General features: G+C 37.1%; 1 protein-coding gene across 1 annotated transcript in view; it reads left to right on the forward strand.

The window, feature by feature from the left end:
• The window catches only part of Casc4 (cancer susceptibility candidate 4), a gene marked incomplete in the record, with an annotated part of 137,150 nt that overhangs the window by 110,313 nt on the left and 10,016 nt on the right, over nt 1-16,821 (forward strand).

The following is a 16,821-nucleotide window of genomic DNA, read 5'->3' on the forward strand; positions in this document are numbered from 1 at the left end:
CCTGTCTTCGTCTCTGAACAGACAGAATGTCTGACAGTTCTAGATTGTCTTTGTTTGGTGTTTGATGGCTTCTGTGGCAGCAGCTCCTCAAGCAGTGTGTAGGCAGTTACTTCTACACAGATCTAGATGGTGTTAGTATTTGTGAATTTATTCAGGATTTTTTTGTTGATCCTTTAACAGTTCATCACATTTCTACATATGTATGAATATTGCTTTTTGGTATTTTGTTTAAAGTATTACATGAAAACATTTGTATTTATGAATATAGCTAACCTTTTAAATGTAGTAAAAAATCCACACACACACCCCCCCCCCCAATCCTGTTGGGGAATTGGCCTGGAAACTTTTAATTCAATAAGAGATTTGTAGTAAGAGACTAACAAAATAAAATATCTTAATTTGGTCATTTAATATTTTCTTCTAAACTTAAAAATACCCTATAAAAATATTTATTGTCTCTTACTTTGGGAGGCTATCTATTTTTGGGTAAAAAATATAATTGAAAATAATTTCTGGGATTACAATTTATATTGAAATTATAAATTGAAAATTACAATTTATATTGAAAAGTGCCTTGAGTTCTAAATTCTTGCTCTAAATTCTTTAAGTATTATTAATATAATGGCATTGAAATCAACACATGTGCTATTTTTATTTGCTTTAACATTTCTTACATAGTGTTTTACTCATTAGTTACATACTTACAATTTTAAATATACACATACACATGCATTGATAGTTCACTTAGTTTTACTCTCTTGACTATGTAGGTCACTTTATATTTTCGCCTTTTAATTGTCATGACTGGTTTTTTTGTTTGTTTTTGTTTTGTGTTTTTTGTTTTTGTTTTTGTTTTTTTATGGGTTTTTTTTTTTTTTTTTTTTTTTTTTTTTCAAATTATTTCCTATGCTTCCTACTTTGGATGTTCTTTTAAAAATGTAGTCCCAGCCAGGAGTAGGGGTACATGCCTGTAATCCCAGTACTCTGAGAGGCTGAGGCAGAAAGATCCCCTAGCAACATCATGTCTCAAAGTAAAAAATAAAAAAGGGGTTGGGATGTTGCTTAGTGTGAAGGCTAAATTCAGTTCCTGCTACTGAAAAAAGCAAGTACAGTCCTGCTGATGTGGTAAACAGCTGTAATCCCAGCTAGGAGGTTGAGGGAGGAATACTGCAAGTTTAAGGCCAGTCTGAGAAATTTAGCCAGACCCTGCCCAAAATAAAAATAAAGTGGGTTAAGGATGTGGCTGAATGTAGAGTGCTTGCCTAGCCTTCTGAAGTTCTAGGTTCAATTTCCCTGGTACAGAAAAAAATGAAAGTATAGTTTTAAGGATGAAATTGCTAATTCAACATACTTGACTGGCTTTTTACCTCCTATTATATAGTATATTATCAGAATGTTCTTTAGAATAGTCTTATAATACCATTGGAGATATTTAAGTTTATCCATTTTTCTCTGACCTAACCACATTGATTTTTATGTTTTACTAAGGCATTTGGAATAGAGTGCTTGCTTAAAGATGTTTTAGTAAGAATTTACTTTCTGTTAGCCTATCTTTACTTTTTATTTTATCTTTTTTATTTCTGTTTGTTTTGTGGGTTTTTGTTTTTGTTTTTTGTTTTTGTTTGAGATAGGGTCTTGCTGTGTTGCCCAAGCTGGCCTCAAACTGCTGGGCCCAGATGATCTTCCTGACTTGGCCTTCCGCTAGCTGGGACGGTGGGTGCAGACCACTGTGCCAGCCAGCCTGTGTTTTTTATGTGAGAAATTTTATTATAGTTTTTTTCTGGTATATAACCTGTACATCAGTTTTGATCACTTAGCCCAAGAACTTCGTAGATTTGTTCTATTTATTTGTATTGAATCTTTCTAAATAATTCAGATACTAGCTTTTTATAAACTACCTTTATAAGTTTTATTCTTCTGCTGCCTTTCCTGACATTATGCTTTGTGTAAAAGGTTTTTCTTAATTAAAAATAATTTTTGTTGTCATAATAAGATTCACAAAATATACATTGCCATTTGATGTGTTTAGTATTGTGCAGTCATTATCACTTCTAGTTCCAGAACAGTCCTATCACCCCAAGAGAAAACCCCATTAACTGTTAAATAGTCTCTCCCTGTTCTCTACTATCCTGCAACAACTAATCTGCTTTTTGTCTCTGTGGATTCATCTATTCTGGATATTTCATATAAGTAGGATCATAAAATATGTGGCCTTTAGTGTCTAGCTTCCTAGCCTGTTTTCAAGGTTAAGCATGAAGCAGCATGTATCAGTATTTTATTCCTTTTTGTAGCTGGATACTATTCAGTTGTATGGATACATTTTGTTTATCCATTCCTCTGTTGATGAACATTTGGCTCTTGTGAGTAGATGGTGCGACTAAAAAGAGTCAGGCAGCAGAGGTCTTTGCTAGGCACCTGTTTTCATTTCTTTTGCTTATGTACCTAGATGTGGAACTGCTGAGTCATATGGTAATTCTATGTTTAGCTTTCTGAGGGATTGCCAAATGGTTTTCCAACAGCTGTACCATTTTATGTTTCTATCAACAATATACAAGAGTTTAAATTTCTCCCTATCCTCACCAGCACTATTATAGTCCTCCCTCCCCTTTTTTCTTTCCTTCTTTCTTTCCCTCCATCCTCTTACTTTCTGTCCAGTAGTATCACATTGAGCATTTTTGTTTGCTTGTTTTGCAGTGCTGGGGATTAAATCCAGGGCCTCACACATCCTAGGCAAGTTCATTGTGGTTTTGATTTCCATTTCCCTAATCACTAATGATATTGAGCATCTTTCCATGTACTTCTTGCCATTTATATATCCTCTTTAAAGAAGTATTCACTCAAGTCTTTAGCCTTTTTTCTCCTCTTATGCTAACTATATAGATCAGCCCAGGGTCTAACACACACTAACCAAGAGCTTTTGTCACATCCTATAGCTGGGCAGGGTGGCATGTGCTTATAATTCCAGCATGCTCCAGGGCTAAAGCCAAGAGAATCATAGGTTCAAGGCCAGCCTGGGCAATTTACCAAGACCCTGTCTTAAAATTTTGAAAAAAAATATTATAAAAAGAAAAAGAGTTCTGCCACTGAGCTGCATCCTCAGCCCAGATACTAATTTTTATTTATTTGTGTGTTTGTTTTGTTGGTGGTATTAGGGGTTGAGCCCAGGGCCTCACGCATGCAGAGCATGTGCTCTACCATGGAGCTTTGCCAGTTTCCTTTTGCCCAATTTTTAAATTAGGTTATTTGCTTCACAGTTGAGTTGTAAGAGTTCTTTACATAGTCGGGATACTAGACCCTCATTAGATAATTGACTTGCAAATATGTTTGCCCATTCTGTAGATTGTCTTTTCACTGTTTTAATAGTGGCCTTTGATACACAAAAGTTTTTTATTTTGATAAAGTCCATATTATCTCTTTTCTCTTGTTACTCATACTTTTGGTTCATCTCTATGAAACCTTTGCCAAAGTCACAGACGTGTTTTAATCTAAGAATTTTATAGGTTTAGCTCATATGTGGGGCGGGGGGTTCCCCTGAGACAGGGTCTTGCTACATATGTGTTCAGGCTGTCATTGACCTCACTATATAGCCTAGCCTGGCCTGGAACTCACAGCAATACTCCCACCTCAGTCTTGTGATTGCTGGGATTACAGGCATGCACCACCACACCTGACTAGCTCTTATATTTAGATCTTCGATCCATTTTAATTAATTTTTCTGTGTATGTGAGATAAGGGTCTAACTTCATCCTTTCATTATAGATATCCATTTATCTAAGTACCTTTTGTAAGAACACTCCTCTTTCTCCATTGTGTGATCTTGGTATCTTTGTGAAAAAATCAGATGACCACAGATGTGTGAATTTACTTCTGGTTTATTACTTATCTTTCACTGGTTTTTATGTTTATCCTTATGTTGGTAATAAACATAAATATTATGTTATTTGTAAATTAAGAAGTATGAGGCATTCAACTTTGTTCTTTTTATACAGTTATTGATTTATCTATGCTTTCTTGCATTTGTATGTGACTTTTAGGATCTGTTTTTCTACTAAAAGCACAATTGGGATTTTAATGGGAATGGTTGAATGGTATTGAATCTGTAGACCAGTTTATAGAGTATTGGCATCATAATAATATTAACTACATCATCCATTCAATGAAGATGGTATGTCTTTCTGTTTAATTAAGTCATCTTTAATTTTTTGCAGCAATGTTTTATAATTTTCATATTAAACTTGGTTAAATGTATTCCTAAACATTTTATTCTTTTGCTGTTCTTAAAAATCAAAGTTATAATATTTTTTCTGATTGTTCATTGAATAGGACAGATTTTTGTATATTAATCTTGTATCCTGCAGCTTTGCTGAATATGATGCAAAAAGCTTATATATATATTCAAGTGACTCTTCTTTTTTTTTTGAGACAGGGTTTCACTATGCAGTTCAGGTTGGCCTTGAGCTTACTTTGTAGTGCAGGCTAGCCTCCAATGCAGCAATCCTCCTTGTTCAGGCTCCCAAGTGCTGAAATTACAGGCATGTGCCACCACATCCAACTTCTAACAACAACCTCCATTTCTTTTGCAGTAAATTGTCTATTGTCCATCTAGGCATAAATATACTACTCAATTTTTTCTAATTATTTCACTTCTTTGGAATTTATAATAATCCAAATTATTTCTTCTATACTTAATACTCATTTATTTCAGGATTCTTAATTTTTAAATTTTCCCTTTGGTATTATTATTTCTGGTTTATTGTTCCCACATTAATTTTTTTTCCTGCTTTTACCCTATCTGAGGTATATTCTCTGGCCCCACTTTACTGCTTTCTAAAACCATCCTTTAACCAGCTTTCAAGCAGGATGTGATAGCAAATGCCTGTAATCTGTTCGGGGTGGCTGAAATAAGAGGATCCCAAGTTCGAGGCCAATCTCAGCAGTTTATCAGCACTCAAGTAAAAACAAAAAGGTGAGAGGATGTGGCCTCAGCACTGCAACAATAAAAAATATTTTGCCATCTTATTCTAACATTGTTCCTCATCTAGAAGCGTTAAGGGCATTTTTCTTCTATGCTTTTAATTTTATGTCTATTTCTACATTCACAATAGAGAAAATAGAATATTTCAAATACAAAACGAGAGATAAGCCTGTGTTCAGTAGGAAGATCAAAGTTTATAGGAATGGCTTTTGGGCTTTAGGTAAATTTGAAAATGTGATTATTATTTTTTTTTTCAGTTAGAGCTAAGTGTTCCCAAAATTTTGTTAGATAACAAAAGTAATCTTTTGTGGAGATAGAAAGCTGATCGTGCATGACCATATCCAGCCAACGTGAATTTTTTTTGGACCCACATAGTGTTATTTTTTAAAATTGGAAATTATTACCAATCATTAAAAAAAAATCAAGTGATTTCATATCAACTTCTCAGTGTGTGACATCTGTTAAACCAGAATATTTGACACTGTCACTGGAACTAATTATAACCTTTGTCTTTTGAATAATACTTGTCCTGTTCAGTTTCATCTAACTCCTTCTGATATGGTGCATCCATATTACTTGTCCATTGCCTAAGCCATTAGGGTTTGGGACCTCTTCCTACAGCATGAGAATGTAGAGAAAGATCTTTTAGCTGGTCAAGAACAGAGGTTCAATATTTTGGAATTTGTGACACTATAGAAGGGTATAATAAGGTTATGCTAAACACAACAGACAAGTATTAACTGTGAAATTTAGCAACTAAGAAACAACAGAATGAGAAATGATATTGAAAAAGGTAAGTGAAATGATTGTGATCTTAAAACAAATGATACTAATTTGAAAATGTCCAAGGCAAAGCAGTGTTGCCACAATAAGGCCTTGCTGATCAATGGAAAATGTGATGTGGGAAGAGAACTAGTCTAACTGTAAAGGAATTTTTCTTTCTTCTTTTTTTTTTTTAATGGTACTGGGGGATCAAACCCAGGGGACATTCTACCACTAAGCTATATCTCCAGCCCCCTCCCCGCTTTTAATCTTCAGGAGACTACCCTAAATTGCCCCAGTGAAACTCAACCTTGAAGTCCTTCTGCTTCAGCCTCCCTAAATGCTGGGACAGCATGTGCTATAAAGCCCAGAAGGAATTTTTTCTGTCTTACTTGACTACTTTTCTATCATGGAGACAGAACAAATAAAATCTCAGTCCATATCTTCATCTGATTTTATTTCAAATGTATGTGAAAGAGCTCAACAAATGTAATGACATTTAAAAACAGTGAAATATAAAAGCACTTAAATCTAGTTACAACATAACATGCAGTTAGAGCCTCTTGAAAATTTTATTGAAAACATTTACTGTTAGATATGGGTGGGGCTTAGACTTTATATTGCAATCACCACAATATTTTAGGCAACTTTAAATTTAATATTTTGTTTTATAGCTTAGTATATTTAGTGATATATTTACAAAATGTGCATATTTTTATAATTTTAATTTTGAATTACCATATCATGCAAATATGATTAGAATATTTTGGGGATATTTTGCCATATTTAGAAGATGTGCTTGTCTGATTTAAAATGTCAAATGTTGGCTATATGGAATATATAGTTTAGGGGACACTTCAAGCGAATATTCAGATATCCTTCAAATAGTTGAAACTAAGAACCTGTGAGAGGTCCACCTTTTTTCCTGTTAGGAGGGAAATACTACCTGTATTTAGATGGCTTAAACTGAAAAACAGTTCACTTCAAATGTCAGCCCCATACTGAAAGTCCTAAGGAAACAACAGTTATTCCAAACAGTGGGCAGTGATTGTTCATCAAGCTGTGTCTCAGGTGTGCTTTCAGAGATTCGCTTAAATAACAATGGTTAAAGATTCTCCTCAACAACATTGGAGAAGCACACTAATCTATCAGAGAATACATTCTTTTCCTTCACATATCAGATGTGCTCCTCTGCTCCCCCTCCCCATGCTAGGTACTGAACCTAGCTCCTTGACTACGCTAGCCAGGTGTGCTGCCACTGAGCTACATCCTAACCCTTTTTTGAGACAGAGTCTAGCTAGGTTGCCCAAACTGACCTCAAATTTATGATCTTTCTGCCTCACTTTGCCTCAGCCTCCTTAATAGCAGGGATTACAGGGGTACACACCAAACCTGGCTTATATATGGAATTCTAAAAATATTTTTCAGCCTCTGGGCCAAGCTTAGCAAATCCAAGTTTGACATACTCACTATGCTCGTACACATAACAATAGACAAAAGATAAGGACTAGGGATGTAGCTCAGTAGTAGAACCCTTACATAGCATGTGAAAGACTTTGGTTTTGATCTGCAGCACTGCAAAAAAAAAAAAACAAAAAAAAAAACCCATAAGAAACACTAAAAATGCATTGGTAGGCTGAAACTCATGGTAAAAATTCTGTGGTCAAGAAATAAGAGACTGGAGTGTTGCTCAGTGGTTGTCTTGGTTACTTTTCTCTCCTTGCTGAGACAAAATACCCAACACCCAAAATGAAGGAAGGAAAGGTTTATTTAGCTTACAGTTTGTGGAGGTTTCAGTCCATACTTGGCTGGCTCCGAGGCAGAAGGTAGCAAAGCAACAAGAGCAAAGGGGGAAATGGCAGCTGAATAGCAAAGCAGCCAGAGCAAAGGGGAGGAATGGCGGCAAGCATCTTCTTTCCCTCCCTTACATTGTAAACAGGCTACCCCCAACTAAGGGGCATGTAGCGCTCACATAATCTCCATATCCTCCTCTTCCACAGGCTCAGGATGTATACAAAGTAAGCACCCTGGCTTCCTGCTGAGTCACTTAGCAGAACCTCTAGACTCCTCAAGTTGACACAATGTATCAACCATAACAGTGGTAGAGCACTTACTAGCATGAGCGTTGCCCTGGCTTCAATCCCTAGCACCAAGAAGAAGGAAAAAAATGGATGGAGATGAAAGGAACTCAGCAATAGAGGGTACTGAGTGCCAAGTCTCAAAATGCATGTTTTTACGAATTTGACTGTTAGGATGAGGGATCTAATTATTGTCTCATCCCTCTTAACAGAGGAAGCAGAAAATAAACTGTTGCTGACTACTGTGAAGCACTTTAACAGATTTTTGAATAGATTTTAACAACCTGAAGGCTTAAGAAAATAGGAAGGTACAGACACAACGTTGTGACTGTGAACTAAACATTACCACCATTGGTTTTATGCTGAAACTGTGCTGTCTTCATTAGTGCTATGGAGTAGAAGCTCTGATGTGGTTATAAAATCTAAGCCTATAAACATAGCGATGCATGCATCCCTGTAATACAGTGACTTTAACTCTTTCAGGGAGATACCTGGTAGGGCAATAGCTGGGTCAAATGGAATTTCTGTTTTTAGTGTTTTGGGAACTCTCCACACTGATTTCCATAGTGATTGTACCAGTTTACATTTCCACCAACAATGTGGAAGAATTCCTTTTTTCCTACATCCTTGCCAGCATTTACTCTCTGATTTCTTGATGAGTGCCATTCTTCTTTCTGGAGTAAGATGCTATCAGTGTTGTTTTAATTTGCTTTTCTCCAATCACCAGCAGTGCTGAACATTTTTTCATGTATTTATTGGCCGTTTGTACTTCTTCTGTTCATTATACTTGCCCATTTTTTGGTTGGGTCTTTTATTGGGGAGGGTCCTAAATTTTTTGAGTTCTTTTATATATACTAGATGTTAGTCCTCTGTCCAGTGACTAGCTGGCAAAAACTTTTTTGCCTGTTCTATTGATTTTCTCTTCACTCTGTTGGTTATTTCCTTGTTGTGCTGAAGCTTTTTAATTTGATATGATCCCATTTGTTGATTTGCAGTATTATTTCTTGTGACACTGGTGTTTTGCTTGGAAAAAACTTGCCTAGGCCTGTGTCTTCAACAATTTTACCTATTTTATCTTCCAGCAAGTTAAGTATTTCTGTTTCAACATTTAGATTTTTTATTTATTTTGATTTTAGTTTAGTACATGGTGAGATACATAGGTCTAGACTCAATCTTCTGTATGTGGATAGTGTTTTCCTAGTACCTTTTTTTTTTTTTTTTTTTTTGAGAAAGGTTCTCACTATGCAGTTCAGGCTGATCTTGAGCTCACTTTGTAGCCCAGGCTGGTCCTTGAACTTGCAGCGATCCTGCTGCCTCAGCCTCCCACGTGCCAGTATTACAGACATGTGCCACCATGCCTGGCAGTTAGTACCATTTATTAAAGAAGCTGTATTTCCTCCAGTGTATGTTTTTGGCCTCCTTGTCAAATATCAAATAACTGAATGTGCCTAGGGTTGTTTCTGCTTTCTCTGTTCTGTTACATCAATTCACATGCCTGTTTTTGTATCAGTACCATGCTATTTATAATAGCAAAATCTGGGGGCTGGGGATTTAGTTCAGCGGCACAGCACTTGCCTGGCAAGCGCAAGGTTGTGAGTTCGATTCCCATACCAGAAAAAAAAAAAAAAATATATATATATATATGATAGCAAAATCTTAGAAATGGCCTATATACCCATCAACAGATGAATGGATAAAGAAACTGTGGCTAAGTCAGTAAGTTCCCTAGGCTGGGCTTGAACTTGTGATTTTCGTGCCTCAGCCTTCCAGAGAGCACCACTATGCCTGGCAGGTTCATTGTTCACAACATTGAAAATTGAAAACAACTTAAGAATCCAGCAGTGTGAAAATGATTAAATCATGGTACTGTATATAGTTGTTCCTTGGTATCTGTAGGAAATTGGTTTCACTAAACCTGTGGATGTCAAAATGCATAGACATTCAAGTCCCATTTATAAAATGGCATACTATTGGCATATGTCTTACACACATCACCCTGTGTACTTTAGACTACTGCGGCATTTTTATATGACCTAACACAATATAAATGCTGTGTAAATACTTGTCATACTATATTCCTTAAGGAAATGATGATAAGAAAAAGTCTGAGCCAGGAGAGTGGTGAATTTTTATAATTCCAGCACTCAGTAAACTGAGGCAAGAGGACCAGAAGTTCAGCACCACTCTGAGATACATAGTGAGTTCAAGTCCATCCTACTACCTGGCAGAAATCCTATCTCAAAGAAGAAAGTCTTTATATGTTTAGTACACATACATGTTCTTTGTTGAAGTCTTCCCTATCTATAGTTGGTTTCAGTCTGTGGATATGGACCTAGAGGATCTAGGGGGCTATTACATACTTAAAGTGAAGTCATCATAGAGGTTAAAATGAATGAGAAAAGCTGTATTTATCAACATGGTTACATCTTAGAAGCTAGGAGAGGGAATAAAGTAAGTTGGAGAATAGATATGTTATGATGCTATGTTAGAAGTCCCAAGACCACAATAAGGCTTGATGATTCACTAGAAGAATTCACCAAACTCAGAAGAGCTGTTATGCTCATGGTTATATTTTACTACACCAAGATAAAACAGATTAAAATATGCAAAAAGAAAAGGCACATGGGATGAGGTCCAGGAGAAAGCAGGCACAAACTTCCAGATGTCCCTTCCCAGTAGAGTTGCATAGAATGTGCCTAATTCCTCAGCAATGACATGTGAAGACACATGTGAAGTGTTCAGTTACCATAGTTTTAGGGCAGAAGCTGTATCTCTGGGCATCTCAACCAACTGAGCTTAGCTGCCTGTCCCTGTGTGCTGATCAGGGAGACAGGCAGTGGTGAAAGGCAAGGAAGGTGTAGCACGGCCACATCAGGGTTCAAGATCCGTCTTCAGAGGGCTGACAGGAACAGTGAGGTTTCATAGAGAAGAGGAACAAAGATAGTTAAGGATTTGCCTTTCTAGGGGGTTTGATCAACCATGATTTGGTTGTTCTTTATTTCAGGACAGAGAGCAGTGCAGTTCTCATCATGAAATGCCTGTGCCTGCTGACAGGGCAGCCTCAGTTATCATCATGGGGTATTTGTTCCCACTTAGAGGGGCAGTCTCACCATGGGGAGATCTGTCTGCAAGACTCACTGTTGCATGGTGGGTCATTTCAGTCCTTTGTCATAGAAGTGTTTATTGATTAGACTTGTTATTACTGGAAACCAAGGTGATTACAGAAGAATGGCTCAGAAGGAAAAAAATACTAAGAGGCAGATGAAATTGCAGAGAAATGAAATGGAGTTAGAGTTAGGTCAGTGACTGTAGCCTTCTTCATTACAAGGCAAACGTACCTTAATCTTACTGTCCAGGCACCCATTTTGTAGGCATGGGGCACCTGAGCTCCGCAAGTCAGATTCCAGCCCTCCCCTTCCCCAGCAGGAAGAAGTCCAGATGGTCCGTAACTCACGATGTGGTTATTCCCTGCTGTAAAAATCTATCCCCACCCCCACCTGCTGGGGATTGAAGCACAAGAGTGAGATTTCCAGTCCTTTTTGTTTTTTTCTTTGAAACAGGTTCTCACTAAGTTGCAGAGGCTGGGTTTACACTTAGGATACTCCTACTTCAGCCTCCCAGAGTCCTGGGACTAGTCACGAGCCACGATTCCCAGCTGTTTTTTATCCTTTTAATCATGCAACCGATTGGAAGCTACAGTTTGCTGCTGCCCCCCACCATTGCAAGCCTACTGTGTATCATAATCCAGAAAAAGATCAAAATTTAAAATACAGTTTTCCAATGAATGTATTTTATTTTCACATCATCATACAGTATAAAACGATGAGTCAAATTATAAATCAGAACCATGAGAACTTATTCATGAGTACCTAAACTCATGGGGGTGCTTAACACCAAATTTAAGAAAGATTGTCTTTGGGATGGGAAAGGTACCTGAGGAACTTTAATTTATCCATATGTTTTATTTCTTTAAAAGCTCTAGAACAAGTATAGTAGCAAATGTAAAAATAAGACAAAGCTGTAGGTGATGAGGATATGTATATTTGTTATATTCTCTATGTTTTTATAAAATATTTGGAAAAAAAATGGTTTGCTCCACAGTAGGTATTGTCTTTTTTTTTTTTTTTTTTTTTTTAGTATGGGAGATTGAACTTTTATTTTTTATTTTGAAACAGGTCCAGTGGGTTATCACTAAATTGCTCAGGCTATCCTTAAACTTTTGACCCTCTGCCTCAGCATCCTGAGCAGCTGGAATTGTAGGCAGCTGCGTTCTTAAATATGATAAAATAAAGCCTTGGTGAAATTTTTTCTTGACACCAGTTCAAAAACAAAAAATCAGTTATGGCACATAAGAACCTCTTCTTTAGTTATTCTGAATATTAAGCAATACTTGAGGGCTGGGGATGTAGCTCAGTGGAAGAGCACTTGCCCGGCTTGTGCAGTGCTCTGGGTTCAATCTTGAGCACTACAAAAAATAAAAATAAAAAATACTTAAAGCCAGTGTGATGGCACCCACTGATCAATCCCAGTACTTCGGGGGGCTGAGTAAGGAGGATCTCCAGTTCAAGCCCACCCTGAGAAATTTAGAAAGACCCTGTTTAAAGAAGAGTGAAGGGGGTCCTGGGAAGGTAGCTTGGTGCAAAGGGCCTGGATTCAATCCCTAGTACCAAAACCAAATAAACCCTTGAATACTAAAGCTAGAACATATACTTATTTAATACATATAAGATTAATATAATCATCATACATATTTAATGTATGTCTGGTATTATTTCTCAAAAATTAGCAAATTATCTCCTACCTCAGGCCCCCTCATCCTATGCTACTGCTAAGGCTGACCCAGTAGGCATGGACAAGGGTAGGAAGAAGAGGAAAAAGAACAAAGTAATGAATGAAATGAGAGTAAACACTCTATTAGTCACTTTTCTATGCCTGTAACAAAGTCCCCAATACTCACAATTTTGACTAGGAGGAGAGGTTTGTTCTGGTTCATGGCTTTAGAGGGTTTAGTCCTGTGCATGGTCAACTAGCTCCAAGACAGAAATGGAAGGTGGAAAGGCCTGATAGAGGAAAACTGTTCAACCGTGGTAGACCAGAAGCAGAAAGAAAAGGGAGGAGCAGGGACAGGAAAATACCCTTTCAGGTCTCACCCCCAGTGATCCACCTCCAGCCAGGCCCCACTTCCTAACAGCGCGTTCAGCTGTGGACTCATTGGACTGAGTATTGTGCCCTGTGATGCAGTCACCTTCCCCATAGCCCCTTAGGGCACATTTTAGATCTAAATCATAACAACTACCAGTAGATGAAGGCTAGAAAAAGTGATTGCTCTTCTATAAACATTCCTTTTCTTTCCCACAAGGTTTTTAACCAACTCAGGTTAATTAATAATTAGAATGACATAAGAAAATATAAGTGTATTTTTGGTAGAAAAATTAAGAAATGAAAACCCACAAATGAATCTGGAGCTAGTAAAGCAAACAAAAATGCTTTATTATAGTGTTTCATTTGATTCATACTACAGGATTAAAATTGACAATACAGCCTACTTTCCCTTGGTTGAAATGCTCTTTTCTGATTGAGGAATGTTACTGTTTGTCTTAGTTACTTTTCTCCTGTTGAGACAAAATACCCAACACCCGCACGTTAAGGGAGGAAAGGTTTATTTAGTTTATAGTTTGTAGGGGCTTCAGTTCATAGTTGGCTGGCTCCAAGGCAGGGTGGTATTGCAGAGGAAAAACAGTGTATGGCAAAGCATGGCAACCAGAGGTCAGCAAGCAGCAAGGAAGTGACAGTGGACAAGTGGCAAACAACAAACGCAATAGTTCTTTTTGTCCCTTGTATCTTATCCAGGCTGCCCACCCTTTTGGCAGGTACCACTCACACCCTTAATCTTAGCACCTGTGAATCAATCCCAGCATCACATCCTCGATCCCAACATCATACACTGTAGATCGAGCACCTCAGAAAAGCCCCACGCATGACTGCATGAGGCTTTGGGGGGACATCTCGATACAAGCCATAACACCATTGCTATTATCCTTTCTTTGTCTATTTTTTTATGTTTGTGGTCTGATATTTGAGTTGTTTTGCAGAATGTCTAGCATTCCATATGAAGTTCTATTGTGTTGTTTAAGGAGAAATAAAAAAGAGGCTTACTACTTCAGGTCATGTAGAGTATATGAACTTAGTCCACAACTATCGACCATCCTATTATACCAATTAGAACAAAAGGAAGGAAAATACATGAAAAATTACTTCACACATACCATGTGCTCATTATATATTTAGTAGACTTGCTAGTTTGGGTCAAAAAAAGAATTTAAATATTGAGAATTTCTTAGTTCTTTCTAGTTTTTCAAATTTGATACTGTTCAAAGACTTTATTCTTTTGAATTTTAAAAATTTATTTATTTTTGCCATGCTAGGGATCAAACCCAAGGCCTATACCAAGTTACATCCCCAGCCTATTTTTTATTTTTAATTTTGAGACAGGGTCTCACTAAGTTGCCAAGGCTGGGCTTGAACTTGTTAACAGGATAAGCACTGTATTAGTCCCTTTACTCCTGCCTCAGCCTCCTGGACTACTGGGCTTGCAGGTGTGCACCATGTCTGACTTTAGAGACTTTCAGTAGCTAGTAGGCATGTTGTTTCTTGTCTTTGTGTTCTCGGGACCCTGAGGCCGGAGGATGGCCTTGAGTTCAAGGCCAGTCTGGGGTATATGGTGAGTTCAAACTCAATCTGAACTACACAGTGAGACCCTGTCTAAAAAAAAGAAAGACTAGCTCCTATTCTCAGTGAGTTTAAAAAGAAATCATAGTAACTGATTATTGCCTACTACGTAAAATTCAAACTCACTGTATCAAATGGAAAACAGCTGTAGCAAATTTCTCCATGTTTAGATGCCACTCTGTAGATCATTGTGCTACATAGCACACATGGTATCTCTAATAATTTATTTATGTATGTCTCCCTTACTACACTGAGTTACAGGTGGTGAAGATGGTAACTGTATTTTTGTATCACAGCAGGTAGCACACTGCCTATCGCAAACATCAGTGAATATTGGATGAATTGAAAAATATAATTGTAGATACTTTCGTATACTTTGTCCCTTGGTTTAAATAGTGCCCTTTTAAAGTAGATATAGGAGTCGTTTATTCTAGAATAGATCTACGATAAATTTTGTTTTTTTTGTTTTTTGTTTTTTTTTGAGATGGGGTCTTGCTATGTAGCCAGGTCAGACTTGAACTCATGGTCCTCCTGCCTCAGCTTCCAGCATGCTGGGATTTTTATTAGCCTCAATTACTGCAGTCCTGTTGTTCTCACACCCTCCTGCCTTTAACAGTTAAAGACTTCTCTGGTTTTGTTTTATTTTTGTTTTTGTTTTTTGTACTGGTTAAACCCAGGACCTTCACACTAAGCTACATTCTCAGCCCTTTTTTAATTGAGACAAGGTCTTGTAAAATTACTGAGTTGCCCAGACTGGGCTTGAACTTGGGATCCTCCTGCCTATGTGTCCCAGAGTGCTGGGGTTACAGGCATGAGCCATCGCACCTAACAAGATTTGTTCTCTTAACTGTTTTCCTGATTGGCTTTTTACCCAGCAATTAGAAATACATTGCTTTGATGATGTGATGAACCACCTATAGAACTGACAGATACCTCCATAATTTTTGCAGTTTGTACTTTTCTTTCCAAGCTAAAGAAAGTTTTGTTTTATGGAAATGTAAATTGTTGAAATATATTAGACCCATCACAGAAAATTGTTAAATTTTAAGTTTTAAATTCATATATCTTTAGTAAGTTGATTTTATTCACTTTAGAGGGATTCATATAACATTTACTTTTATGCTAATTAAATTTAATGTCAAAGTAGAGTTTTACCTGCATTTGTGATCTTGGTGTACCTCACATTTTTATTTTTAATGTCTAGTTATTGAATAGCTTTCTACAGTATACGTAATGTTTATTGCTTCTCTTGATAAATTGTTATAAATGTGTATAATACAGTCTTTTTTTTTTTTTTTTCAGTGTTTTTGAGACAGGGTCAAAACTACATAGTTCAGGCTAGCATTGAGCTCACTTTGTAGCCCAGGCTGGCCTTGAACTCACAAGGATCTCCTGCCTCAGCCTCCTGAGTGCTGGGATTATAGGTGTGTACCACCACACCTGGTTTAATACAGTCTTACGTAGATCAACTTTCATAAGCTTTCACTGAGGTTTTTTTTTTAATCTACTTTAGGAAATGGGATGAGATAAACCGGAATTACTTGGGATGCTTTTTCAAAGCACATAACAATAGGGGTTCTGATTCTTACTCTTTGCCATTCGTCTATGGAGGCCGATAGTTACAGTGAATCAGTATTAATGAAGGAATTTGAGGTATTATCCTCATTAGCCCTCAGATGTATTCATCTGTCTTAGTATACAAAAGTATATTAGCCTGTGTAGTATTCATTTGGTTTTTTTTAAAGTTTTGAAAATGGCTAGGCATATAGCTTACTGGTAGAGTGCTTGCCTAGTAGACAGAATGGATCCTGAGTTTAATCCCTAATACCAGGAAGACAGAGAGATTAGATTAGTTTTCAAAATTATTCATAGAAAGTAACTATGAATTTCAAATATGTATTGTAATAGTAATAAAATGATTTATTCTCCTAAAGTATACGTTAGGTCATTAGGAAAACAATCCTAAAAATAGTGCCCTTTTCTTTATGAAAGGATTCAAATCTTAAGTAGCAAGTACTAAACAAAGAGAAATTCTTAAATAAAAGTTATTTTCAAACCTGGCATGATGGCATGCTCCTGTAATCACAGCTTCCGGGGAGGCTAAGGCAAGAGGATCACAAGGTCAAGGCCTGTCTGGGCAACTTAGTGAGATCCAGCCTCAAAAAACGGTGGGGTGGGGGAACAGGGGTCTGCTGAAATAGCTCAGTGGTAAAGCTCTTGCCTAGCACATGCTAAGGCCTTCAGTTTAATATCCAGTACCTCAAAAAAAAAGAAAAA

This window comes from Chinchilla lanigera, unplaced genomic scaffold (genome assembly GCF_000276665.1).
Source record: "Chinchilla lanigera isolate Chin_1 unplaced genomic scaffold, ChiLan1.0 scaffold00015, whole genome shotgun sequence".
Lineage (NCBI taxonomy): Eukaryota > Metazoa > Chordata > Mammalia > Rodentia > Chinchillidae > Chinchilla > Chinchilla lanigera.